Consider the following 8214-nt stretch of genomic DNA (forward strand, 5'->3'; position numbering starts at 1 on the left):
ACACAGACGGAGGAAAAGATGGAGAGAGATTTCGAGTATTTGTCTTTCGTTTTTCTTGAGGATAAACTCCCAGTTGGTCGCGCATTTATTTTGACAAATAATACAATGTCCTTTAAAAGAGGGAACGGTAGAATAGATATAGGTTATATTGATAGTAGTAATGGTAATTATATTGCAAATAATAATAAAGAATGATAACAGCGACAACGATAACAATAATAATGTTAATGAGTAGTCATAATAATAAAAACAATAACAATATGGTGGTAGTGGTGGTGGTGGTAGTGGTAGTAGTGGTGGTGCCGGTGGTGGTGGTGATGGCGGTGGGGATGATACCAACAATAATATTTTTTCTTATAACTGAAAATAACAATAATGGTAATCATATTGTCAATAATATAATGATAATAATAATAACACTAGTGAGAATAATAATAATAATAATGATAATGATAATAATAATAACACTAGTGAGAATAATAATAATAATAATAATGATAATGATAATAAAAATAATAATGATAATAATATAAACAAAATGTTAAAAAAAGAACATTTCTTCCTCTACAATGAAGAAAGAGAAAAGAAAAATGAATAAATAAATAAAAAAGACCAGACGAGTAAGTACAGCCTCTGCCCTTCCATCCATTAGCGTGAAATATGGCAGCCGCTCGCTCGCTCTCTGTACAAGACTTGTTTACTTAATAGTCCGACTGTCGCGGGACAAAAGGTGCCTTTACCAAGAACTCCCCTTTTTTTCACTGCCTCCACAGATTCATGTCAGAAGCATAAGCTCGGAATCTTTGGAAAGAGGGCAGCTAGATCTTTCCTCTCGTGATGGACAGCTTTCATTTGTCAGCCGTTGTGGCAGCCGGGGACGAATAAGAAAGGCAGGCGGATGTGGAAAGGGTTGCGCGTTGTGTGTATACAAACGGCGCATGGGTATAGGGCCACATATGAAGACATATGTACACACATAAACCTGCGAGTGTGTGTATACTTATATATATGCGTGTATGTATATACAGTATATATGTGTACGTGTATATATAAATATATACATACATACATACATACACACACAAATACATATATATGTACACATATATGCATATATACATATATGCATATATACATATATGCATATATACATACATACATACACACACATGTTATCATGTGTGTGTATGTATATATGTGTATATATGTATATGTATATATACATATATATACATATATATACATATATATACATATATATACATATATACATAAATACATACACAAACACACACACATATAAATACATACATATATACATGTGTGTGTACATGTGAATGTGCGTGTGGATGTACGCGTGTGTGTGCAAGAGCGTATACATACATGTATAAAGATGCATTATAAACACTAAAGGGACGACAAAAATGAACTAAAATTTCCAGCCCAGAGCGGACATTTGCATTTGCATACCATTTAGGATCGCGACGTAACTCGTGTTTCCATTACACTATCTCACAATGAACAGAAATTTGTTCGTCATTCTCCTGATAATAAGACCTTTAAAGGGCGCGAGAGCCCAGTGTAATCAAATTTTGCGCCATTTTTTCCCCTCCATTACCGGGCGAAGAGTGAAAACCACTTTTCCGTGAGCATTCGTAAGTGAAATGCGAATGGCTTGCACCGTAGAGTTATGGCGCCGAGCGGGCCCCGAGGTACAGCATGGGAGAAAGTGTAGTGCAAAAGTTACTATGCTAATGTTGCCAAGGTCAGCGGGGAAACTATTTTCAGGTAGAATTAAACCAACAGCTGACGACGGAGTCTGACCAGAAAACAAGCCGAGAGATTTTAGACCTGTGTGCCTGAAAATACATTCATACATATTCCGTTGAAATACAGACAGCATCATTTAACTTCTTCATTCAAGGTTCTGCATAGCAATGGGCTTTTAGGCTTCCACTGTCAGCAATTTCCCTGCCTTAGTACACTGTAACATCTATCAGAGACTCCCTTGAGATCATCAATTTGCATACATGCTACTATTACTTAACTTCAAAAGATCCGATACACCAAGTACGCATAATTATGATAATCCTTGACACTTGAGAAAAGTCGTCTGGGAATCGTTGCATAGTATTTTAACTCTGCAGTTTTAATTTTTAGTACTTTCTTTGTACCCTGGTTAAGCGAAAAAAAAGTCATATAAAGGACCCTACCATAAAATGAAGATTTAATTAAAATGAGTGTTTAAGTACAAAATCCACCCTTATTGTCTTCATCATAGCCGCTTATTTCATCCGATCTTTTTTGAAACTTACAAATATCAACGAAGATATAGACTAACCTTTGGTCTAGGATTAGACAGTCTTAAACCCACACGACTAAGGGACGCAGGGACCGAATAACCGCCCTTCTACGACTACGCTAGCATGACGTAAAATAAATCGAGACCATTCCAGAGGGCTTTTGAGCGAGGGCCGAGGCACGGGGGCGCATGTTGACGAGGGATCAAAGACCCGAGATGGTAAACACGGACGCGATCTCCCAAGTTTCGCCGGAACATTACCTGCTCTTGTGAAGGGGAACAAACCCACGGTGAACTTGAGTGGGTTTCTGGCTTCTGTTTGAGTAACTTATGGTTCGCGAACGAGGGAAACCTGCTAGTAGGAACATGAATATATTTATCTCGCAGCGTCCATGACTATTTCTTTTATAAACTTTACTTTGCAGACTTGGTATAATAAATGGTAATGCGGAGAATGAAAGTGCGTCAAGCCATAATGAATGCGATCCAGTTAATCCTACATTAGAACCAGGCAGCATACGTGCGGAGAGTGCTGAGCATTGGATGTGCGGCTGCATTAAAATTTCAGATTAATAAAATTCTTATTTCAAGAATAGAAAGCAGATGCGCGTGTACACATATATACTCACATAAACACATCCAAAGTTATAGCAGTACCAATGATAACAACTATAACGATAACATGATAGCATCACGAATAACATGATAATGATAAAAACTGTAATAATAATGACAATGATAATAATAATGACAATAATAATAATAATAATAATAATAACAACAACAACAATGCTAATGCTAATGTAATGACAATAAATATGATAGCAATAATGATAATGACAATGATAATAGTAAAGATAATGATAACAATATAGCATATGCAAGGAAGACTACGATGATGACAATAATCATAATATTAGCAATAATAATGATAATGACTATGAAAAGGATGATAAAGGTAACAACAATAACAATAACACTATTTCTACATATGATAATAACGATAACAGCAAAATCAATATTAGTAATCGTAATCATGAACGACAGGACATTATTCTAACCAGCCATTAACCCTTTCTACAATACACCAATCACTAATTATAATACGCTCGTCCTTACTATCGCCTTCACTTCCTGTTTATCATCTTATCGTCTTCACTCTCACCATTCACTTCTTCACTCTGAGGAACGAGGGTTTACTGATAACCCGAGAACATGCTATGCAAAATATCCACAATCGTGATGTCGTTGCTTCGTAAACTAGGTAGTTATAATCACAAAGGATTTTTTTTTTTCCGACGCTAAACTGCGTGTAAATGATTGTTCTGTCCATCCTCTTATTTCCGTCTCGAATCCAAGTAAAAGATACACATTTTGCAAGATCTCGTTCAGTACAATATACACTTTCGCTGTAGTTTTTTTTTTTTTTTTTTTTTTCCCCTAATCCAATTCTCGCGATCTCAAATTGCACAGTAAGTATGAAAAATGTCTTCAGATGAGACGCAATTTCCATTACATATTGGAGGCGACCGGCGAGGTGCTTCGTCTCGTATTTATGGCGGGGAAACATGCCACGAGTAATTCTACTCCGAGGAACGATTTTATATATTTCCTGAGTTATTGAGAATGAATGAAATTATGAAACAGAGAAAAAATGTTCATGCTTTTATTTCCATGTTGTTATTATACGGGGATATCTAATTGTGACACGGTTCCATAATTATCGTCTTAAGATTTAAGTAAAAGGGAACACTAACTGACACACTACACATTTCGATCTAACCATTAAGCCGGTTACAAATTAACATGTATAAATATTTAGATTATACGCTTTCAAATGATAAAATAATAACCATCGGTGCATAGCTGAGATAGCAGTGCTAAAGTAATAGAATGTGGTCAGTCAATTAATTAGCATTCACATTGATTACTTAAGATTAAACTAAAAGTAAAAGAGACAGAAATGAAAAAAAAGAACAATCACACACACATAAACACACACACACACACACACACACACACACAAACACACACACACACACACGCATAAACACATAAACACACACACACACACACACACACACACACACACACACACACACGCATAAACACATAAACACACACACACACACACACACACACGCATACACACACACACACACACACACACACACACACACACACACACACGCATACACACACACACACACACACACACACACACACACACACACACACACACACACACACACACACACACACGCACACACACACACACACACACACACAGAACAGCTAAAACCCCATGATATACAGACCATACAAAAAATTGACCCCCTCTCCCATTCTCCACACCGAACCACCGGACCGGGACCCCGAACCGGGACACCGGCCACACAAACTGCACCATATACATCGAGGCAACTGGAACATATTCGTCAATAAATCTCACGTCGCTTAATGGTTGTCACTCCACATGGAGGCGCGTCTCTCAAAAGCAAAAGGGAGAGGAGGGGGTCAAGGGTCCGGGGTTGGGGGTAGGAAGGGGGGAAGGGGGTCGGAGGTCGGTAGGGGGGAGGGGAACGGGACAGAGGCTGGGGGTTGGGGGTCGGTAGGGGATTGAGGAGGGGTAAGGGGGAGGAGAGAAAGGGAGGGATTCTCTGAACTATAAATCTATTTTCAGAGGCTATAGAGGCTAATCCTTGGAATCGCGGGGGTCTACAGTCTTCCATTGCGGGACTGACCACTGGGAACCTCTTTTTTCTGTTTACCTGTAAACCTCTTTCTCTCTCTTGTTTCTCTTTTTCTCTCTCTTTCTCTCTAGTGTGTGTGTGTGTGTGTGTGTGTGTGTGTGTGTGTGTGTGTGTGTGTGTGTGTGTGTGTGTGTGTGTGTGTGTGTGTGTGTGTCTTTCCCTCTTTATCTTTTCTCTCCTTTCCTCTCTCTTTCTTTCCTTACCTCGACCCACCTCCTCTTTCTTCTTTCTTTTCTCTCCTTTCCTCTCTCTTTCTTTCCTTACCTCGACCCACCTCCTCTTTCTTCTTTCTTTTCTCTCATCCTTTTTTTTCGACCTTCCCTTATTTATCTGTCCCCCACTTCCATATACATAAATAACTTTTTCAGAGGCAAGGAAAGCTATCACGGTGATTTATTGTTATCAGTAAAAGTAAATAACATAAAGCGACCAAAAAGATTATGCCTATTCTTCCTCTCTTCTCGTTGAGTTTCTTCTTTACTGTTTATATCTCGGTCAAAGGACATACGGAGAAAGAGAAAGAGAAAGAGAGAGAGAGAGAGAGAGAGAGAGAGAGAGAGAGAGAGAGAGAGAGAGAGAGAGAGAGAGAGAGGAGAGAGAGAGAGAGAGAGAGAGAGAGAGAGAGAGAGAGAGAGGGAGAGAGAGAGAGAAGGAAAGAGAGAAAACAAAATATAATGCCTAATTCAAGAGGCAGTCAATCACACAACAAATACAAGAATAAACGTATCATCAAAGAGCAAAGAAAACAAGTGAATAAAAATAAATCTAGTAAAGACATCTCCTGTTCCACTTTGTGTTCACTTCAGTCAGAGCTCATGCTTTGAACATCCCTTGGCTTAAACACCCTTGACAGAGGATGATGTCAGCAGTCAAGGCACTATAATGTTGATGCGCGAACAACCCCGCTTTGCTGGTGCACCTGGTCACGAGAGCTCAGGAAACCAGGCTGCGAGTCTGTAGGAAGAGCAAACTCTATTTCTTTTCCCTTTGGCTCTTCTCCCTTGCTTCTTGCTTCCCCTTTATTCTTTTTTATTCTTCATATCTCTTTCTCGATTATCTTTCTCCGTTTCTACTCCCTTTTCCTTCCTTTTATTTTCTTTCTCTCCTGTCTCCCTCCAACCCTTCCTCGTTTCCCCCTCCCCTGTCCACTAGCTTCATCCTTTTTCCCTCCCTCCTACCCTTCTTCGTATCTCCCCCCTCCTCCCTCCCTCCAGTCTTACTTCCCTATCTCCTTAGGTGAGAGAAAGGGGAGGGAAGGAAGAAAGAAGGGAGAGAGAACGAAGAAAGGGAGACGGAAGGGACTAAGGGAGAAAGAAAAGAAGGAAGAAAAGAAGGGAGAGGGAGGGAGAGAGCGTGGAGGAGAGGAGAGGGGATGTGGGTTAGAAGATATTAAACACAAAACGCTATTCCACACCTACAGCTTGTTCACTGCAGGATGACACTCAGCTAATTTACCCAGCAAACAGAGTGATTAAGGCCACCCTCATCAACGGGGGAGGGTGAGGAAGGGGAGGATGAGGAAGGGGAGGACATGGGGAGGGTGTGTCAGCTGGCGGCAGAAGAGGGGAAGGCCTGCAAAGGTGATGAGATTGATAGGAATACGGAAGGAGAGGGAGAGGAACAGAGAGAATACTCAGGCATCTAGCGCATACATACATATACAAAATATGCATTCATACATACACAAAACGAATATACATGACAAGCGCATATACGTAAAGCGCACCGTAGTATGTATACATACAGGCACGCAGTGAGTGAGTGAGTGAGTGAGTGAGTGTGTGTTGTGTGTGTGTGTGTGTGTGTGTGTGTGTGTGTGTGTGTGTGTTAGAGTCCTCTGTTTATGTATGCAGAGGGGGGAGGGGAAGGGGAGGAGAGTGAGAAAAACACTGACTTTTTTGTTAGTGATAATGACAGTAAAGGAAATATATCCTCGTGATGGTTGTGTTGTTTTACGTCCGACGCATTTAGTTATGCGATAATCTTTATATATAATGTCCCTATGTTATAGCACGGACGGCGTTTACCAAGATCACGAAACCCACGCACGCACAACAAAATCCACACAAACAAACAAATAGACATTACGCCCCATCCACACAACCCCCCCCCCCCCCTTCTTCCTTCGAGCAACCTCTTGTACACGTGGAGATCCAGAGGCAAATTTCCACGCGGATGAGCAATGTATCTTGTAAACCTCAAAAAAGGCCTCGATACTGTGTTTTTTCTAGTCATTAACTGTACAAGAACGACTTTGCCTCGCTCAGTCTTCATCATCATTTCCTCACGTCAATACTCGTGTGGCGGGGGGCGGCTGTGGTGGGGGGGGGGGGGGGGGAGGGTGATGATCACGATGTGAACGTGTGCGATGATCATTATGGTGATGTTGGGGATGATAGTGGCGTGGTGGAGACGTGTACACGACGGTGACGATGAATGAATTCGAGGAAATTAAAAATGTCACCCCTAGACCCCTAAAATACCAAATCGGATATCATAAAAGCATAAAAAAACACGAGAGGAAAGAGAAATTAGGACTCCAGAAAATGATGTAAGGAGGATGAAGAGACTGTAATTTCATAATTAAGTAGAATCGACAAAAAAGTGAACAGATAAATTGATGATGTAATAATCAAGAAATCGGCAGCAACAACAGTAAGGATGACAATAACAACAGAAACAATAATAGCAGTAATAATTATCACAATGATTTGAGTGATTAAAATCACACAGACCTTAAACTAAGATTAAAGTGAAATTATAAATTGCAATTTTTTTGTCGAAAGAAAACGCGACAACATAAACTCCTCAAAGAAAACGGAGAACGGGGAGATCGGTGGATAACGCACGTCAAGTCAACAGATCCTCCTACGTATATTCGTGTCCTATAATCCCGAGCTTGTTCCGCCGGCGATAGTCATAAATTGTTGAATATACGGAACAGACTATACACCAGATATAACACACAGCTCGCGGAGAAGAAAGACATTAGAACTATGGTCGTTTATCAGCAGGTTGACCGAGAAAGTTGCATTACGCATTAGTATGCAGAGCCCAAATGTGAGGTCATATAAAAGTGTGATGACCCGAGATGGGGACTCCATATATTAGTATGCAGAGCCGGAAACACGAGATCATATGCCATAACGATGACCTAGA

General features: G+C 40.3%; 1 protein-coding gene across 3 annotated transcripts in view; it reads right to left on the bottom strand.

The window, feature by feature from the left end:
• LOC125039536 (glutamate-gated chloride channel-like) overlaps positions 1–8214 on the bottom strand; it is a 376883-nt gene that overhangs the window by 68367 nt on the left and 300302 nt on the right. The window lies entirely within an intron of this gene.

Source organism: Penaeus chinensis, chromosome 27 (genome assembly GCF_019202785.1).
Source record: "Penaeus chinensis breed Huanghai No. 1 chromosome 27, ASM1920278v2, whole genome shotgun sequence".
In the NCBI taxonomy this organism is placed as follows: domain Eukaryota; kingdom Metazoa; phylum Arthropoda; class Malacostraca; order Decapoda; family Penaeidae; genus Penaeus; species Penaeus chinensis.